Source organism: Condylostylus longicornis, unplaced genomic scaffold (genome assembly GCF_029603195.1).
Source record: "Condylostylus longicornis isolate FDR11 unplaced genomic scaffold, ASM2960319v2 ptg000045l, whole genome shotgun sequence".
In the NCBI taxonomy this organism is placed as follows: domain Eukaryota; kingdom Metazoa; phylum Arthropoda; class Insecta; order Diptera; family Dolichopodidae; genus Condylostylus; species Condylostylus longicornis.
This window is the reverse complement of record NW_026578014.1, coordinates 1,832,961-1,855,083: the sequence shown is the minus strand read 5'-3', so window position 1 is coordinate 1,855,083 and position 22,123 is coordinate 1,832,961. Positions and strand designations below refer to the sequence as shown.

Sequence of the window (22,123 nt, the reverse complement as noted above, 5' to 3'; positions counted from 1 at the left end):
TTTTTTTTTTTTTATAATAATTTCAACAATAAATTTACTGCATTTGGCAGGTGTAATAAGTGGCTATTTTAATTTATTAAAATCTAAAAGTTAAAGAATAGTATTTAAGTTAATTATTTAATTCTTTGTGTGTATATAAAATGTAGACGATAATATATAATATGTACCTATAGTTAATGTTAACATGAAGTAATTTTTTTTTTTGTTCTTCCGGAAACTACATTATATGACAAGTACAACAACTTTCGTGTATCAAAAATTTTATATAACAGTTTTTCCTCTCTACTTTATTGCTGACAAGGGAATTTGCTTAAACTTTTTCATTAAAGTTTTAACAAAATGTGACACATTACTGTCACATAAAAGGACAATATAGTCCTAATTGCATGTAGTTTTAGAGTACAATACTGGACATAAATTTTATAACTGGAATAATATTTTTTAGTTTTTATAAAATTTTTCTATATTTTCTAGACTAGAGGGTTCTCCAAGAGGTAACTATATAATATGTACATACTTACATGATATGATACCATACCGTTGGAGTATGTTGCAGTCATACATGCTTATTAAAATTTTATTATTTATTAAAATTAATACAATTGTCATAAAAAGAGTATTTATCATTACATAAAACTACTTGCATAAGTATGACACACATTCAGGCAAATATAAATTTCTACGAGACGATTACCATAATGTTACGGAGGTGAACCTTGCGAGCAGACAACATTTTTGAAAAAATAAATTTTGTTTCATGAGAAATTTTTACTCGTGTCACGGCTAACAAATAATTTTTCTTATACTAAATATCAGTATCAAAAAAGTCTGCAACATTTTTGTTTACTTTACTAGATTTCTGTTGCAATTATTATGTTTGATACTGTATGGTTGTTTTGTAAATGAAACCTAAATATAATTTTAACATTTTATACTGAATTCAAAAAAGGATTAAATCAAAAAGAAAAAAAAAGGAAAAAATTAAAAAGAGCAAAGAAGAGAACAAAAAAAAAAACAGAACATTTTTCTGTATTTTTTGTGTTCCTTTTCTAATTATCCTTCCTTTGATTGTGCTGCACTAATTATGGTGTTAATTTGTAATATAAAAGAAAACTCTGCTGTTGATTTTATATTATGTAACTAAGATACATTTATACTATGTGAATGTTTACTTTTCAAATATGCAAGTTTGTGTATGTATGTCGGGATGTACATCTATTTAGACATTATTAGACATTTAGCATGAATATGACTAGACTTTTCTGTATTTGAAAAGAAATTAGCTGTCAACATTTTTTCCATAGTTAAAACATTTGAAATGATGATAAAAACAAAAATAAAAAACCAAAAAAGTATAAAGAAACTCTTTCTACCGGTTATTCACAAATCTTTAGAATATTTTCCATCGAATATTTTCTGTTTTTCTTTAAAAATAACCAAAAATTCAAAAACTAAGAGAAATTAAAATTGAAAATTTTCTTTCTGAAAAAAAAAACGCAGTTGTCAGTCAGTAATGCAGCGAACCGAATTCTCTGCATTATTAATATAAATTGTCAAAGAAAATTTTATATGTACAAAAAAAAAAATATGCGCGATCTACAAGAAAAACAAATCCCGTATTTACTACTCGTACAATTATTCATGATTTTGAAAAACTATACGAGTAGTAACTGTCACAGTGAAAACCTTATTAAAAACAACAAAAAAATTTAAATTTAAAACTTTTGTCATTCGAATATGAAATTTAATATTTTTCTGAAAATGACAGTAATTTGATTATTATTTGACATTTGTAGTTTTTTAATTAATATTCTTATACTTTTTATTCAAGATTATGATTGTTCAATTTATACGAGTATAACGGGTAAAAAATGTAAAAAATATTTAAATTGTATAGGAACATACTTTCTAACTTACATACTATTCAAAAATTTTTGGAGTAAGTGTCAAAATTTCTATATCAAATGGTTTATAAAGTATCACTGTGGAAATTTTAAATTGAAAAGATTTTAATTATGTCATTTTGTTATCTCTGTACGTTATTTGATTCAGAATTAGGCAACATACAAAATAATTGAAAAATTTGAAAAAAAAACTTCATATGCATGTACATACAATATTCTGTAATAAAAATGTTGCACTTAATATGGTAAGTTGGGGAAGAGAAAAAAGTAGGTTATTGTTAAGATAAAGTTGGTAACAGAATGAATGAAGTATAAATAAAAATTCAACATAAATCAGGATAATATGGAAGTATACCTATATAACTACAATATATAACTATAAATACAATATGGGTTAACGACTCTGCGTTGGCTCCATAAAAAAATTAAATTATTTAAAAATTTTGAAAGTCCGCTTCAAACTCAAGATACCTTCTGCTTAATGAACTTCTTCAGCTTAACAATACACCTTATATATAACTTTTAAACAATTTTTGTTCTAACTGCATTAATGCTTATTGAAAACAGATACAGATTTGCAATGACATTGACACTAAAATGAACAAGAATTTTTGATTATTTTGACATTATTAATTTTTTTTTTTAATGAACAAATTTTCCCTTCCATATAATACTTTGTCTGCCAATCAATCAGTGTTTTCTAATATTGGTATTCTAATTTTGAAAATAGCTTATAAATTTTACATACATACATACATGTTTCATATATGTTTAAAAAAATCAAAAAATCTAATAAAAGCCAAAGAAACTTTTTATTAAAAATTTTCAAGGATTCTATCTTTTATATTGAATCCATGCATGTATTTACATTTTGTCTATAAATATGTACATTTATACATACATACATACATACATATTTTTTTCATTATTTACAAAAAATTTTTTTTTCGTTTGTATCTTTTTAAATCGCGTTAATAAAAGCTTTTGGAATTCAATATAATGTTTTTCTTTTTCAATGAATTTGAAACATGTTAATTTCCTAAAAACAAAAGAATAGCAATACATATATTGGTATGTTGGCCTAATACATAGATATTAATTCATTATAGACATATTAAATGATCCTTTGTGATAAAACGGTTTATTCGTTCATTTTTTCAATCGCATAAACAGACTACAGAGCAATATTATTCATTTCAGATAATTTGAACGTTTCTTTTTAATTCTTTTTTGTTTTTCCTTATTTTGGCGGATTTTCAAACACTTACGCCAGAAATATAAAGGAAATATTTTTTGAAAATCATAGCCAAATATAATTTGATAAAATAAAAAAAAAATCAAATATTTTATCTTCAAAGGGATGTACTCGCTACTATTATGTTTTGAAGCTTCTTGATGTCCAAATGAGTTTATGGTTTAGAAAAAATAATCCCAGCGATATCTACTCGTATCTATTTGTCTATATGCTTTGAACAATTCTACTCGCATCATACTACTTGAATACAATTAAAATTAAATAAATATTGGCTTAAAAATACTCGGAAATCGTTGAAAATTCAACCAACTCAGCAATCAATTAAGCTCAGATTTCAATATATGAGATAATGTTGATAAACTTTTGGATGAAGCTGACACATGAATATAATAAAATATGTATGCCCAAATTTTAAAAGACTGTAATTATTATAATTACATAAGTCAAGGAACCGTAAGCCTTAGAAAGTATTTAAAACATGTATAGAATCTATAAAACATTCTTTAATTAAAATATTTTGTGAATTTTTGTGTTGCACAAAGAACATCAAACATTTCTTTTATAATAAAAATCAGATCACATAGCCCTGCAATATTTTCAGTAGAATTCTTATAAGTTGTTATTAAAAAAGAGAGAAAGTAAAATTTTGTACCGTAAAAAGAACAGAAGACCAAGAAAATTACAATATTTTATTATGATCCATGGTACCACCATTTTATTATCAACATCATTATATTACATACATTCATGTATATGTATGTATGTATTCAATTAACATCATTTCATACAGTAATAACATGCAAAAATAAAATAGTGTTGTTTAAATAGTTATTCAAGTGGAAAAGTTTTTTTAACATCGCCAAAAAAGGGGTAATGGTTATTCAAAATATGTTAAACATAGAAAGAGACCTGCATTATTCCAAAAAACAGAATGTGAGTTAAAAATTATAAATATACGCGAATATATAAGATTTTTGATTCTCAAATTGTATTTGATTCTTTATTTAGAACTTTATAAGGGAAATAAATTCATTGCATTTTCTTCATTTTCATCATGGGCGAAGCATCATAATTTTAATTTTGTAATGCATATGTATAAATTAATTGCATATTTATAGCCTCGCGACAAGCCTAGTTGACCTATGTGTACCCTTCGGGGAGCTGCGACAACCTAACCTAACCTAACCTATACCCTCGCAAAATTTCGAAATTGACCTAATGCGGTTTACATCAAACTTCATTAATGATAATGTTTATGAGATGAAAAATTAACCTACACATAAAGGCAAACAAACTGTTATTTTTGCTTTTAAACCATAATCGGTAGGAAGAGGCAAAAATTTGTTTGCTTAGGAAACTTTTATCGTTCTGGAAAACCACAGAAATTCAGGGGTATTTTAATAAATTCTTTATACCTAATTAAAATTAAAATAAATTTATACTCTCGTATACAGTTACCTATTGTTACTTGGACCATAATAGTAAAAACATATTGAGTGATAGCTGACACTGAGTGAGAATAATTCCACCTTGGATACCTATTCTTTGTTCAACTTCATTGAATGATTCTGAATGTGGGTGGATAGGTCTGACTTCAGTTTATTAAATATTTTATTTGATTTGGTTGACTATAATTGTTTGTTTTTACCTAGTGGTGACAGCTATATTAACAGTTTTTATATCGTCATGTTTCGATTATTTGATGAGAGCACTCCGTCAAAATGTTTACATTATTTGTTGTCATTCAATTTTGACGCGCTTTTTGAGTTACTTGATCTCAGAAAATCCAGAAATTCAGTAATGAAATTGAATAAAACTCAAAAAAAAATTTTAAATTTGTAATGATACTTTGTTGTAGATTTAATAATGCCACAATGCCACGTCACTGTTATATATGTACATATATAATATATATATTTATTATCCACTGTTCGTCGGTTTTGTTACAAAATCGCTACTTCTATTTGCTTCTAAATTTATTTTAGAATAAAATTGGCACAAAAAAGATCACCAAAGTCACTAATTGCTTTTATATGGGACTATGGGTCTATGTTACTGCTAGCTACCGAATTTTTTCAAGACCAGTGTAAAAACAAATCCAAAAAAACAAAAACTCTTCGTAAATCAATTTGTATGTACATATAAATGTATATGTGTACCAATATTGTAAAACATTGCCAGACAATACGACTATGCAACATAACACATTATCGGATTGTGAGCCAAAAAAACAACAGCAAACGAAAAATGAAAAGAAAAACAAGAAATATGAATAAGAAATCAACAAAAAAAATAAAAGAAAAAAGAATTGCAAAAAAAAATAATAAACAAAAATTAAAAAACGAATTAGAGACAAGAAATAAAATTCAAAGCCTTTCACTCAAATTAAAAAACTATGTATATAATTGCAAAGCATAAGTATATAATATACAATAAGCAAATGAAAGACTGAATGAGCTTCACATAGATGGTGTTGTTGTTGGTATGGCAGGGATCATCAATTTCGTAGATTCACAGATTCACAGCTTTTGTAGTGATACAAAAGGGCAACATTAAAAATTTGAGAAATAGAAAGGAAGGGAAATAAAAAGGTTTTTTTGGCTCAAATTTTTTTTTTTCTGTTTTATGATTTCTTTAAAATTAAGTATTAATTTGAAAATGAATAAAATGTACGAAAATAAGTTATAAAGGTGGACTAAAAATTGAAAGTAATTTAATTCCCAGAGTTCGAGAAAGTAAGCGAATCAAAAATGCTCTATACCTACAAGTTTTCCCTGAATTTTGTAAAAATGTAAAAGCATAGCTCGCTTATGGTTCATAAATAATTTTAAATTGAACTCCCAAAGCAAATTTTCATAAAGAATTTTTTAATTGAAGTAATTTACTCTTATAGTTAATGCATGGCAATAATGTTTAAATCTATAGAGAATGGTATGAATAGGCGCAGTATTGATGCTTCGTCATTAAAGTATATATAAACGTAATAACCTGTGTGCAAAAATTATATAATATCTGGCAGAAATGCAATTTTTAATTCAATCGAGCACACATGCAACTACATGCAATTAAGCAATCAAACAGTTTATAATTTTTTCTCAAGCTAATTGCAATTTAGTAATTAATTTGCAAAACTAAAAATTACAAAGCAGAGCCCTTAACATACGATTTTGAAGTTACACACTTCGCCAGCTTTTTTTAATTGTACCGTCTCCAATTAATATCATTCATATGCGTTCTACACAAACTACAAAAACTAATGGTTAAAATTCAACATGAATTTTTGATTGCACATTTTTAGTCCATCCTAATTACTGTGGCAAAGCAAAATAATGTGAGCAAAAATAAAATTTATTAGGAAAAAAAGAAATAATAAAATTTTCTTTTAATACAAATAGCCTTTACTTTTGTTTTTTTTTTTTTTTTTGGATATAAATTTATTATTTATGTACCTATGTATGTATACATTACTATTAATGCATGCATGTATATATATTTACATAACATACATATGTATGTAATCAGTATATTTGTATGTTTCATTGATATTATTGCAAGTTTTTTATGTAGAAGAAAATTTTCTGCTTGAATCAAAATATTATACACTCGTAATAAATACATTCAAAGAAGACCTTTCCTTTTATATCACATTATTTCGCTTCAATTTTGCTTGTTTTATTATTATTTCGCTTTACCAAAAATAATGTATTTTTCTTTTTTGCTGTTATGCTTACTTTTCTTATTTTTTTTTTTATGTTTTTTTTTATATTATTTGTGTTTTATTTTCACATTAAAAAATATAATATATAATTTATGTATATGTACATACATATTTATATCCATATCATTACTTTTACTATGCATAAACATTATAGATGTATAAATAGTGGAGGTATGTATAACATAAACATGTAAATATATACATATGTATGTACATTAGTAATATCTAAGTGTTTATACATCCCCACATAAGTATATTATTACTAAAGATTTTTTATATTATTGATGTACATACAAACATACATAAAAGCACACATAATGTATTATTAATATTTGTTTTTAATACTATGTACATACACGCAAACCTATGTACCTATACATATTTATGAGCGGTTATGATGTGATACGAAAATGAATTGATTTTTATTTATTTTTCTTCTACAAAGTATCTATTTATTCTATCTATTAATTCTAATACATACAACGTTATTGTTTTATTACATACATACAGTATGTACATTGTTTTGATGTTTAATTGCACATATTAATATCGCGGCATAGATAACAAAAATACTTTTATATTCCGATTTTGTTGTGCTGTAGTGTATTATTTTTAAAATGAATTAAATGAGTAGTTGATCTGTTATTTTATTTTCTCTTAATATTAAATGCATTTTATATTTTTTCTCTTTTCATTTTGTGTTTGTGATAGGTAGAAAATGTACAAGCAGCTTTAAAAATACTCATGCGAACTTGATTTTATAAATATAAAGGAAGGAATTTATAACGATCCGGCTTGCCAGCTGTTTATAAAAATATATTTGATAAAAAAAAACGGTGTATAAAAGAATGAACAGCACTTACAATATAATGTAAATAGGTATACATACATATGTATGTATATCTGCATTAACATGTACTGATTGGAACAAAAAAACACATTTAATAAACGCACAGTTGCAGCAGAACTTTGTGAAACTTGGTCAACGTTTACACATCAAATGTTCTATATGGCCAAGTTGTAATGAATCGATTTTGTCTTTGTTATGAATCGATTAAATTGTATATTACGGAAAGCAATCATTTACAACATATTAAACGTCTACTATTAAGATGTGCTTACAATTTACTAAAGGCGATTTCTAAGCTTAATTAAATCCCTCTGAAATTGTATTTTATAATAAAACCTTAAAATAAATCGAAGTATGTATGTGGGTTTTTTACGAAAACTTATTTAAATAAGACTTATAAGAGTTCCTTGAACCACTTTTTATTGTATGCTTACAAAAACTTATTTAAATGATCCGACTTATAAGAGTTTTGGTTCCTTGAACCACTTTCTTATTGTATGCTGACTGCCATATTATTTTCAAGGAAGTGTAGTAGCTTTAACTTATTACAATCAATGTATGAATAAATGTGAATGTACCTACACATTTAAGCACATACATACATATGTATGTATGTAGTATGTATAAAACTATCAGTCTAATAAAACGGCGACCAACCTATAGATATATACATTCAACCATACATTACAAACATGTAGATCTGCTTATAAATCTATTTACATATTATGTAGTACTTTTACATTACGATTACGCTGGCTTGGAAAAGTTAACTCTTGCTTGTGCCAAATATTCAATAAAACCAACCAAAACCAACACGGCCATAAAATTGAAAATACCAAGAGAAGAGAAACAGAATTAAGAAGCAAAAAAATATATAAAAAAAAAGAAAAGATATCACAACAAAAAGACAAGAAGAAACAAAAACAAAATACAAAACAAAAAAAAAGCAGAAAGGAAGAAAATAAAAATTTGCTTTTTTTATTATTTGACGTAGTATTAAAAATACACAGAGACCATAGGCAAGTTTGAATTTATATGAGAATAGTATTTGCTGGTATATTTTCGTTTGGCATAGCATAGAAGTTTTGATTATTTCTACACTTCATTCAGTTTAAAAATTTCCGTCGGTTAATGCGTATCGCTTGAGTATATTTTATTTATCGAAGGAAAAGGAAAAAAATAATACCAAAAAAGAAATTATTTATAAATAAAGTTGAAAATTAGAAAAAAAAATTTAAATACGAATATTTTGAATAATTAAATATTTATACACATCAACATATGCGAATAAAATTGTGTACACACATTCTAATCCAAACATATAAAACAGTTTTATAGTGTCATTTGAAAAGAAAACCAATAAATAAATACATACAAAATAATAAATAAAAAGAAAAATAAAATCAAAAAAAAAATTATTGTTGTTTTTGACATTTTGTACAAAAAGTCAATTTATAGTAGCGGTATTTATTTACCTGTCAAAAGCAAAAAAAATAAAATAACAATGCTTCTGCACTAAAAATTATTATTAAAAATCTCTAAAAGCATAATTTCATTTAATACTAATGCATGTGAATATGTTCATACACACAAACTTGTGTGGGTACTTACAGCTGTAGCGATTTTGTTTTTAAAATTTTTATTACCTTTACTATTATACTTTTCGAATAACTTAATAATTATTGTCAAAATTAAAATAAAAGTGGTTAAACAACTACGATCTCTTGATGGTATAAGAGAAAAATCAAGTTAACTATAATAACGGTAAATAATGTAATTTATCATTATCGTATATTATTATAATACAAAAATATTGTGTAAGTGTGTGTGTGAACTTTTGAATTTTGGATACGCCGGTGTGTTATTAAATAAAACAAAAATTATAAATTATAATAGAAATAAAAGGAATTTTTGAAATTTTAGAATTTATTAATGAAAACATGAAATGTACGTATATATATGTAAATATATGTATGTATACATTTTTATGAATTTTAATCTCGTTTATATTATATGTATGAAAGTATATATTGAAATAAAAATATTATTAATCGCTTTTACTTTAAGGTTTTTAAATGTCTCAAAAATAAGTGTGTACGTTAGATAGGTAAGATTTTTTAAGTGGATAGATAAGTGTGAGTATGTATGTAATGCATAATCAGCATCATGTGCAACTTACCTAACTTACTACATACAGAGATCCTACTAACATTTATTTTACATTAAAATAAGTAAATTTTGAAATAATTTAATTCTTCATGGGCCCCTATTTATCTACATTATATTTACCAAGTTTGTTATTATTTATGTTTGTGTTTAATATTAATAAATAAGGACGTGAGAATGTTTTCAATATAACATGTGTAGTCGTTATGAATGTTTCATATTATTATGGGTAGGTATATTATAATCTCTTAACTGATACTAAAATTTTTAATTTGATTATTGTTAAAATAGAAAATTATGTTTTTATGTAAGTACCTACATATTTTATTTGCTATAATAAACATTTTCAATTAATTTTCGTATTGTCTTAGTTTAATTTTAATTGTCATATAAGCATGTATTTAGAAATAAATATTCGAATTAAAATTTTGGAATATTTTTATAATCAATTACGGAAATTTATGAATCTATTATTGTTTCATTAAAAAGAAATAACTACGAAAACTACTTGAATTAAGTTCGATAACATTTTAATGAATATGAGGTTAATTAGTGTAATCAAATTGTTATTTGTATGTAGGGCCATCCGTAAATTGATACGGATTGTATCTATACAAAGGCTTTATAATTCCAAAAGAATTTTTTAATCAAATTATACAATCTGCGCGGTTCAATCTTCATTCTAATGTACAGAACTTATACCTATGTTCCCAGGCTGGGGTCTCAGAAAAATGTGCGGCAATAAAAAAAAAACAGAAGTACCTATTTTTAAAATAAAAAGGCTGCTAATTTAAGATTTTTGCATTCAAAAAAAATCTTCAGTATCAAATTGCAGATCATCTTACAAGTATACATACTTACTTACATATATATATGTGGTTAAAAAGTTAACATTATCAGTTTTGTAATTTCAAATTTTTTAATTAAATTTTAATTTTAAATTTTAATAAAATATTAATTAAGAGAAAATTCTAATAAAAGTAACTTAAAAATTATTTTCTAACGTAAACTTGATCACAGATGCATATGTCACCTTGCATATCTTCTCGTGACCCCATCAACGACGATCGAGTATACATTCCGGAGCGACCCTGGCTACCAACATTATAGCTAGGAACCAGGCTAAGTGTGGTCAAATTAACTTTTTTGGTTAGCAAAAACCTGATTAATTAACCTAAAATGCAAGCTAAATAACCACTTATTTAAAATCATCAAAATATTAAAGACCAGAACCTCAGATTTTAGTTGACTCTTATGTAAATTTTACAAGACGTCTTAACCTTTAGTGCATACATAAATTTAACTAAAACCTAAAATATATAAAAACTAAATTAAAGTAAGTACATTTCACAATTTATGAATTTTTTCATACTGCAACTACAAATAGATAAATATGTATACCGTAAATCAATGATAATGTTTTCGTATTAATTATGTATATATTTTCAAATCTATAGATTTGTATTTGTTTTATTATATTAATGCATTATAATTCCTTGTAACTCTGCCAAATTTTTTAATTTGTGCATATACATACATAGATATATACACTATTATATTGCACATATTTCTACAGAATTTAGCAGCCAAAAAAGAAAAAACTAATAGTATATAAGTAATATGTAGTAGATGATATATCAGTTATAAGACAAAAAAAAAAGAAAATAATATTATAAAAATAAAAAACAAAAAGTTCCCCTCGCCCCCTCGAACTATTTAATGAACCTACAAGACCGGTTTTATAATGATCATCATTTTTTCTTACTCAACTTTTGATTAATAAAAATTCAATTTTTTATACTAATGTGCACACATAAGTTATCCAATTCCAATATTTATCTTTTAATGAATTTATTCTGAGAAAGGTTATCGCACACAACAAAATATGTTTAAATAATATATTGTCTTTAAATTTGTATATATATGTATATACTTATATAACAAAATAAATAATACACGTAAGTGTATAACATTATCTATATAACAATATTTTAAGTATAAAAATGTTTGATGAAATGTAAAAGTGGAAAATAAAAACTTCTAATTTCGGAAAGAATTCCTCAACCTGCTTTTACTCTGTTTGGAATATTCAGACAGCTTCTGCGGTTATTTTATTTTTATTTGTTCTTATTGTTTTCAAATAATTTGGTATGTACAAAAGTCTTGAACTCTTTTCATTTGTTATTTAAAGAAATTTTTAATAAATGTTAATAAATTAACAATGAAGAATTGTTTATATCAAAATTTGTAGAGCATTATTTCAAAACTAAATTTAATATAAGATTAATCAGATATACATACATATAATGTATATGTATGTATGTGCCGTATGTATTTCATTTATTATATACACATCATAAAGCAATTATAATCTTACTAATTTATTATAAATAATATAAGCTAAAAGAATCAAAAGCTTAAGTTTTGTTATACCTTGTACAACACTTGTTACACTCTTTTGATTGCATTCAATCAATTTATCTGGAATTAAAATCCTCGTTTCGAAATTTCAAGGTCTCTGGTGAAATTTTTAATAAATCACAATTTTAATCATATTCTTTTACTCAATTATTGTTACAGTTGCTTATTTAAAGGTATATGAATATCTATTTCTAAGAAAATTCGTTTTATATTTACACAAACTAAATGAATATAATGTGTATACATACATTATGTATTTTGTACTTTATAAAATTATCTGAATTTTTTATACATACAAACATATAAAAATACTTAAGTAAATTCACTTATATTCGCAATAAAAAACTATTTATCAATATTTTAACAGCATTTATCATTATCAATATGCCAATAAATAAAAATCGTATGATGTTCAATAAGTATATGTATATGGGTGAAAATTTAAAAGTTAGCACATTTGCGTCACAAAAAAGTAAGCTTAAATAAATACTTTTTTAGAAAATAAATCAAATTTTAATTAATAAAATAAAAATTATAAAATCTTTAATTTTAAATAAAAAAAATTTTTAGATTGCAAAAGTAAGTATTTTTGGAAAATTTTGGAAAATTGTCGGAGCGCGTTTTCTGTTTTCATATAAATGAAACTTGTCACAGACCACATTTTTAATTTTCAATTTAAATTTTCATGAACTTCCCCCACAGAAGGATATATTTTAAATTACATTGCAAAATTATTTCATTATTTTTAAATAAAAATCAAAAATTAGTTTTTAAGTTTTAATTTATTTTAATGTAATTTTAACAGAAAAAAAGTGTGTCACTAGAATTGTTCAACTGCGTTACTTCAACTATGTTACATCATAAAATTTTTTAAAATTAATCATTTTTTTAAATATTTTGGCATCATTATTTGTTTTAAAGAATACGCAATAAGTCTGTTCGGGCTAGTGGTGAATGTTGTTCCAAACACATCGCTGGAGATAGTTTGAATTTTTTTTGCCGTGAATGTAAAACGCTTTTTTCAACTGTGTTACGTGGTTTTTGTTTAAATATTTTTTTTAAAAATTCAAAAAAGTGGCATATTATTAAGCAAACCAAGTAAACTAACCAACTGTATACTTTAAAATGCAAAAATATGTTGTAGTTTTATGTTAATATACTTTTTATTTTAAAATATTCTACTGCGTTACTGTTCAACTGTGTTACTAAATTTAAGTAACACTACTGAAGACATGGTAAGAAAGTTGATTTTTAAGGCAGTTTACTCTAAGTTGGTGAATAAATTCTTAATAATTTTACATACAAATAGGCGATAACATATTTTATTGATTATTATACAAAATGCCACTATCTATTTATATTTTAAATATGTATATTGTTAAAAATGCAAATGAAAAACTTAACCGAATATATACAACTTCATCGAGAGGAAAAAAGTTAATATCTTAGCATATTAAACAACAGCATGAAATTTACTGTTTTTGTTTTAATTTTTTTTGTTAATATACTGAAGACTGAATCAAATTTTTCAACAGTGTTACTATATTTTCCACTGCGTTACTGTTTTGTCACAAAAAAAATCAAAAAAAAATATTGTTTTAAACTTTTTTCTTCAAATTTAAGCTCTTAATTTTTTTGTTATGGACATTTTTAGAATAAAAAATTAATTTCTAAAGCAGTTATGTAAAAATTCCTGCAAGAAAAAAACTATTAAATAGTTTTATTTTAAAAATAAAAACTTTAAATTTAAAATTAGTAACACAGTTGAAATAACTTATAATTTATTTTTTTATAAAAATGATTTTTCAATATTACAGAATAAATTTATTTATAACTTTAATTACAAATGAGAGTAAAATATGAAAATAATAATTTCCATTGAAGAGATCGAAAAATTTAAGATATTTTTATCGGTAACGTAGTTGAACTAAATTCAAACCTGAGCTTACTTTTTTGGTTATAATTTCTAAAATATTTACAAAACCTCCGGACCACTTGAGGAGATTGTACATTATATATTAGGCAACTATAAAAAAATTATTTTAATAAAAAATTCTAAAAAAATAATTTGGAAAAAAAAAAATTCATTTGTGCAAACTTTTAAATTTTGACCCATATATGTATGTATGTATGTACATAAATTAAAAATGTATTCTTATATATGTACATACCTATACTACTTATACTGTAAGACAGACTTTGTAAGTACTGTCTGGCAAATTAAATTATGATATGTTTTTTTATAGACCTTCTTAATTAAATAAGTATATTACACATTTAGCACAGTTAGTGTATTCGATTTTTCTTCAATACACATGCATAACTACTATAATACAGTATTTACTTATAGTCATGTTATGTAGACATAAATTTCCAAAATTTAGAAATAGACATTATAACATTAGTTTATTCATCTAAAACTCACTTGACAATCCGCTAGTCTAAGGATATCAAATTATTTTAGTACTAACTTGCTGTAAATATTCATTCTGCAATTCGATTAAACTGTCATAATTATATACCTACACCCAAAATGTATATTACATAATATGTAATTATTAAAAGACAATTTGTTAAAACTTTAAGTTTTAAAGCCACTCGAACATTAAGAAGTTAAAAATTACTAAGTTCTAAAGTACTTAGGGAATTATTTATAAAAATGCGCAAAATTACAGAAATAAAAGGAAAAAAATTCACGAAAATATCCTCACAAATTAAACATTTATCATTTACTTATCTTTAAAATTTAATAGAAAATGTTTATTATGATAGTTAGACGCACCATACATACATTCTTACTATTTAAATATACAAAAATACTTATTCCGAATTCGTTTAATTTATTTTATGTGTACAATATGAATACGTAACTTAATTACGTAGGTTACTCTATAATCGTATGTATCTTTATTTTTGTACATGTACATATGTATAATATATGTATGTATGTACAACTATGTATAAGAGACAAAATTATTTAATCGTATGATTTTTAATTCTGGTGGATATTAATATCAAAATAGTGCAAAATAAAATAAAAACAACTGAAAGAAGAAAAATAAGTAAAATCGAGAACAATTAAAATTACGCGAAAATTTTTTATCAACCTACCAGTTTCCCATAACACATTTTTGATTTGTTGTAAATTATTTAACCGTACAGCATATATAAGATTATATTTATTTGATTAAGAGCTTTTCCCACACTAGCTACACACATGCTTTTTAATCAGCATGCATGTGTGTAATTTTATATCGTAAAATCTATTTTATATTGTAAAAATAATATAATATATCCGTTAAGAGCACCCGTTCTTCTTTTAGTCTCTTACTTTTTAAATTTCGAAACTTAGGTGGTATAGAACCAGCTTATTTATATTTTAAACTGAATAAAGAATTACGATAAAAAATAATTAAGTATGTATTTACAATACTTAGAAAATATGCGCGCAAATATTTTATACTGTTAAGCCTGTTTATTTGTTTTGAGAATATTTTGTTAAGGTAAACGTTATTGTGTCAATAATAGAAAACAATAAGATGTTTACTAACTGTTTTATTTTTCTCAACATTGTCAAAAATAAAAAAAGATCTTTATAATGATCGAATGTTTATAATTGATTCCCATAGGAATTTCACTTCAAAAAAAATCGTAAACAATTTAAAAATTGGCAAGAACAATAAATTTTTAATTAAAATTCTGTGAGTCGTACATTCATACTTTCTATATATGTATGTATGTACATATGTACATATGTGAGCATATTATTGTGAATAAGCTTTACTAACAATAAAATTGTGGATTTAGACGCAATTAAGGTTAAACAATATTTCTTTAATTATTGCTTAGCTTTATTAAATTTCATAGAAATTTCCTACTTATTTCAAAATAAATACATATGTATGTAAATAACAATGTAAAATATCTGAATGCATACATATGTAGTATGTATATGTATTTTATCAAAAATTAGCAAATCTTTATAATTAGGTATAATTTCTGAAATAGATGGACAGTTAAACTTTAGAATTAATTTTATTTTGAAAGATTTACGTTTGTACGTACAAACTTATTAATTACACATAAATAAACGCTAAACATACATACATATGTATGTACATACCTTGCATAGAATATAGACCGACACAAAAGTCAAACCAAATAGGCAACGACAAAAAAAAAATAACAAAAAAAAAAAAACAAACAACATGAAAAAAAAGGCAAACGCATCAACCGAAGTCAAGTTGAAAATAAATTTTAAGAAAAAAAAAAATATTTTGAGTGAGCAACTTGTTGCTTACTCCTGTACATACATAAATATAAATATTTATATACAATGATAGACACTATAAACGGTACAGTACTATACGGATTATTACGTACATTCTTACTATGTAGTATGAATATATGTATGTATATTTGTACATTAAATAAATATGTACATGATATGTGAATATATAAATATGCACATACATACATATATGTATAGTTATGATTATAAATAATTTCTTAATTTGACACTCCTCCTAAATTTTATATATGTATGTATGTACTTTTATACAAGTATACATATTTACGTATATGTAAGTATTTTTAAATATTTCGTTTTAAGAATGAAAGATGAAATATTTTGAAAATCTAATTGAAAATTATTTTTAAAAATTTATTATTTTTATTTTATTTTATTTTAAATTAATATGAACTGAAAAAATGACTGAAAAAGCTTTAAAAATAATTTAATTTTTTCCTTTATTTTTATTTTGAGAGGAAAAAATAAATTTAAAAAAATAAAAAAAAATTGTTTATTTTATATTTACTTAAAAAACATTTAAAAATACAAAATATATATATGTATATATATATATATATATATATATATATATATATATATATATATATATATATACATAATTATATACATATATATATATAATTATGTGCAATACATACAGTTATGTACAAATAATATGTACATTTTTTTTTTCTTAAAATATAATTGGTTCTTTTTATGGAAAATGTATTTTTTTTAAGTACATGATTATTTCAAATAACATGTTTACAATTTAATGTGACAGATGTCAATTAATGATTGATTTTCAAAGAAACGTAAAAAAGCTTCAAAATTTAAAATACCTCATATACATGCACATATACATATGTTTGCACGTACCTTTGAAACGTATTTATAATAATTGTGATGTATTCAGTAGGTGACTAAATTTAGATCACAATTACTTATAATTTTATATAACAATTTTCTGCATTTACATTTCTGAATCACATCTTCCGATCAATCACTTCTGAATCGCATCTTCCATTGCTTATACTTATGCATGAATACTCATGAATATATTTCGTTGTTCTTACATTATATCATTTTAGTCATAAAACAAATGATAAAATAAATGTGTACACATTTCCAAAATACTTATATACTTACTTATATAAGCTGTCGGATCAATCAGTCGTTCCGCAAATATTATAAAAATTAATAACTCTGTTTCCTATGCAAATTCATTGCAAATATGCCCTTTAGCATTCCAAAACATGCTAAAATAACAATCAAATGGCAACTGCATACTTAATTGTTTAACTTTTTTTCTATAGTAAGTGCAATATTATGTATGTATATGCACACTCAAATAGCAAACGTACCTACATATATTTACATAAATGTATAACACTTTAAAATATGGTTTTATAAAATTATATATGTGTACATATAAGTGCTACATACTTAATGTATGTATACGTACATGTTTATTGAAATTATATTCAATAAATTTGAAAAGAAAACCTTCATTCTATATTGCATTCAATTTATATTTTAATTTCACAAATAAATTTAATTTTTTGTTTTTGAAATGCATTTTTTAATTAAGGGTATTGTTTAATTTTAAATCAATAATACATTAACATACATACATACGTATGTACATAGTAATACATGATAATTTCTTATGTTTTATGTGCATATATCAAAAGTATTACACAATTTAGAATTGATTTTTTAGAATAATTAAGTATTAATTGAAGTCAAATACATAAGTATGTATTTTTATATTAACTAATTGTTACTTATTACTTATATAATATTGTGTTGAATCTGTTAAACGTGTTTACATGTTAACATAACATATGCATACGTTGCTATCAGACCAGTTTTAACTAGTATTTATTTTTATTTTTGTATTTTGTATAAACACATTCATATAATGAATAACAGTATTAATTTTTTTTTTTAATAAATTTTATTCAAATTTATTCAAAATTTTAATTTATTAAAAAAATACAATAGATCGAAAATTTGCACCACCACAAACATATTCATTTGTAAATTTATTTTCGTATAATTTTTCTATTAAATGCGCATTTCGTTTCCAAATGAAAGATCGTAAAGAGTCGTAACGAATCTGTGACCCAACTTTACCTATATTCTTACCTTTATTAAATTTATTATGATATATTCAGTTGTACACATATTAAAGTAATACGACTTAATTTAACATAAATTAGCGCTAAAATAGCAATTAACACTTTATAAATTAACACTTCATTGTACATTACAATAGTTTTTTCTGATTAATTGACTAACAGAAAGGTAAAGGTTCGAAAATTAAAACTTTAATAGATCGGACAAAAATTTCAATTAATTTTAATTAATAAATAAAGTCCATTTATGTTTGTAAGCATATTACATTAAGTATAAAAGTTTCAGTAAGTATAAAAGTATCCAGAAATTTACTTTTTCTCGGTTGAAGTTTTACGAAAAAGTTTTTCGCGAGTTATGAGTGGCGAATTATGAGGGGAAGCGCATATTATGCTTCAAGTAAAAAATCTAACTAAATATTGTCCCTCTATATTAGACATACTTTAGTAAATGCAATCAATTGATAGACCCTTCAGATATATTCAGTAAAGTTTGTCTTTCGTGCCAACAATAGAAATCTCACTAACGTGCCCATGCATTTGCGTTTAGAAAATTTTAACAAAACCGACCAAAAAATATTAGAAACCATAGAAACCAATTTCATTGTTGAAAATTTAATGTCACATCTTACTGTATACAACATTCATCTAAAATTCGCTTAGTTTGAGGAATTAAAACTGAGCGTATTTGTTATACAAGTATATTCCAAACCACCCATATAATACATACTTATTCATACGTTCACCAGCTCTTGTATTATATAATTTTAAGTTATATTGATGAGTTCAGCAATATTTTAATAACAAACTGAAACTTGTTAACTAAAGCAAATGAATTCATATTCTAAAAATTCTCAAAAAAAAAAAATGCTGAAAATGACTTAATCAAAATCTTAATTTATATGAAATTTCTTTCTTTTTTATAATGATTACAACTTACAACTTTATATAGGCACACATTATACTTAACATGTACGATTATACATACGTACATATTGTGTACATACGTTATGTGAAACAATTCATCCACTTATAAAAAAAACTACAAAGTTATTATGGTTTTTAATTGTTTACAATAGGAGCGATTTAAGCGTGTGTTTTGAGTGCGGTTAATTAATTAAAAATTAAAAGAGGTGAATAATTTACTCAATGATTCTGTTTGTTTTTTACATTTTATTCTAACTGAATAATACTACATACTACATATAACATAGATACATATACATACATGTATGTATGTATATACACTTAAACGAAACAGTTGAGACTCATAAAATAGTTTTCCAATTTAAATAATAGTAATTCAAGATTAATTACGAAGTAGTATTACTATTTTAAGGCGGAAAAACACACCATTTTTTATTTATATTTTTGTTGTTGTTTTAACAACATACAGTATATAATTACGTTTAACATCACGCCATATAATTTAAGAGTAATTTTATGACGATGATTTTTAAATTAAAATTTTGTTTACAATCATTAAATAAATATGAGCTTAAATACATAGTTAACTAAAATTTATTGGGTGAGTAATTTGTTTATAAGATTTGCAAAATTACTTATAACTAAATATTTTAAATATTCACACCTACATATAATTTTCAAGCTATACTCAATTTAAAAAATTAGAGAGTTACCATATTTTTATATGGCACTGAATTTATTAGATTTAAAACGTGAGCAATTAATTATATAAACGTGTTCGTGTAAATTATATTTCTAAAGTATATTTAAACATTATAATTATAATTTTATCAAAGGGAGTATAATTAAGAGTATGTTAACTCCCAATTTTTTTAACAAATTCTAATATGTATAAATCTTGCAAGTATTTTTAATTTTAATTTAGAAACTGATAAAAATGGCACACAATTAAAACCGATTTTTACTTTTACTCTTTAATATTTTTATATACATATGAATATATTTCATATATATATATTATGATACATATAGTTTATCATATTATGTATTACTTAAGTTTACATCCTCATTGATTTGTTCATTATGTATTCACAATTTCCCATGCTTAATGTATAAAATGCATCAATAATAAAATTCATTAGTTATTTTACAATTTAAATAATCAAGGCATTTAAAATAAGTATATATTTGTAAAAGCATAAATCTATAGTTATTTTACAAATTAAATATTTATACCCAGGTGCATATAATTTTAAACAGATTACTCATGTCATCAGCCTCTTATATACATATATCAAACTCCTAAGTAAACAATGTAAAATTAAAAGCAACATTTAAAATTGGGTAAAATATTAGTTGAAGAGTTAAACTCATTTACTACTTACTGAAAAAAAATTTTCGCAAAACAAAAAAAAATTTTGTGTTTATAGGTATTACCCTCGCGAATATCAAAAAATTAATTGGCAAGTTGTCCAAGTTCCCGAATAATATTCGCTACTTATAAATTTTGAAAAAAATACAACTAAACACAATAAAATGTAAAAAGTGTAAGACTGGTAACAGTTGAAAACAATTGAATCTAACTAGAAATTACATATTTTCAATGAGTGAAGCCAACACAATTTGAATACATAATTACTACATAGTAACTGCTTATTACATGAATTTTTAATAATATCATAATGCATTTTTAATAGTTCAATAGTTAACATGTAATTTGAATTATGTATATTAAATTTGTTTGATCCTTGCATGCAAGTAATTATAAATTTAAAAATTTGATACATATGCTTGTTGAGTTGTACAGCTTTGTTTTAAGCTTTCAATTTATGTGATACTTTTCTTTTCGGCAGGTAATTACTTATGTTAAAATTAATTAAATTAAATCCAGAATAACAAATTTCAGTTATGTGCGAAAAATTAAGATTTTCTAGAATTAAGTATATTTTGCCCCAAAAAATTTATTTTAAATTTTTTTTATTTTCATAACCACAGAGAACTAATAAGTACTTAGTTTAGTTTTATCCCATAAATTTATTTTAACGTAATTAAACTTACATAGTGGCGGTATTTTAAAATTTTATTATAATTCGAAGTCAATTAATTTCCCGGGAAAAATTTGCCTTTAATGTGCGATATTGTATTGTTAAACTATTTATACATACATAAATACTTATACACATGTAAATATGTACATTATGTACAATTTACATTATGACTTTACAATTTTTCAAAGTAGATACAATCATATCATATCTATAGTAAATAGAAAATCATATTATGTATATCTTAATGTAAATTTAAATAAGATACGTTGGGTACCTTAATACATTGATTCATATTCGTTTGGAGTAACTCTGCTAATTGCAAGCATTTACAAAGCTGTAAAATATATTTACTCATAACTGCATACATGTATGTATATGTATGTACATACATTTTTACCACATTAG

General features: G+C 23.8%; 1 protein-coding gene across 2 annotated transcripts in view; it reads left to right on the top strand.

Annotated features, from left to right (window-relative positions):
* Positions 1 to 8,778: 8,778 nt before the first annotated feature.
* LOC129610630 (probable serine/threonine-protein kinase clkA) overlaps positions 8,779 to 22,123 on the top strand; it is a 122,210-nt gene continuing 108,865 nt past the window's right edge. Inside the window, exon 1 of one of the 2 annotated variants that reach the window (XM_055523259.1) lies at positions 8,779 to 8,939. The gene's annotated coding sequence lies outside the window, so the exon portion shown is untranslated. Of the gene's footprint in view, positions 9,023 to 22,123 lie in introns of both variants that reach the window. The other variant, XM_055523260.1, reaches the window with a different exon arrangement.